The sequence below is a fragment of the Seriola lalandi genome, unplaced genomic scaffold (assembly GCF_002814215.2).
Source record: "Seriola lalandi dorsalis isolate HSWRI2012SDOR001 ecotype SW California unplaced genomic scaffold, Sedor1 jcf7180001972771, whole genome shotgun sequence".
Lineage (NCBI taxonomy): Eukaryota > Metazoa > Chordata > Actinopteri > Carangiformes > Carangidae > Seriola > Seriola lalandi.
The window spans coordinates 1-503 of NW_019443439.1; the positions used below are offsets into that span (position 1 = coordinate 1).

The 503-nt window shown below is 51.7% G+C and overlaps 1 non-coding gene across 1 annotated transcript; it reads left to right on the forward strand.

The window, feature by feature from the left end:
• Positions 1–188: 188 nt before the first annotated feature.
• Positions 189–305, forward strand: LOC111651348 (U5 spliceosomal RNA). The gene has a single exon (XR_002760503.2). It is a non-coding gene; the product is annotated as a U5 spliceosomal RNA (small nuclear RNA).
• Positions 306–503: the final 198 nt, after the last annotated feature.

Below are 503 nucleotides of genomic sequence, written 5' to 3' on the forward strand. Positions count from 1 at the left end.
AAGTTTTTGGTAACTTGGACCTTAAGGCGCAGGCTCTTTCCTCCACAACCCCATTGGATAGAGCCTGTGACAACGTGGCACTGGCGAGTCCCGGGACTTGGCTGGCGGCAAGCAAAGACAAGCCTACCGCGATGGTGGTGACTGTGGCGAATAGACTCCTGGGCTGTCCTTGTATCGAGGGGCTGTACTGACTCTGGTTTCTCTTCATAACGCACAAGTCTTTCGCCTTTTACTAAAGACTTCCGTGGAGAGAAACAGCAACGAGTTCAAGCTATTTTTGGCAGGCTTTGCCTAACGGCGAAGCCCTTTGAGTTTGTTAAAGGTCAAAAAGCTGTCCACATCACAAATGAGGGCGGCACAATGGAGAGCTTGGGAGGAGGTGCTAAAAAGCAGCCTTTGTCAGGCTCGTGTCAGAAACAGGAAACCGCGACTAGTGAGATTTGTGCCAAGAGTGTGACTTGGACATCAGACACCGGGAGCTCATCGCTTCTCGGCCTTTTGGC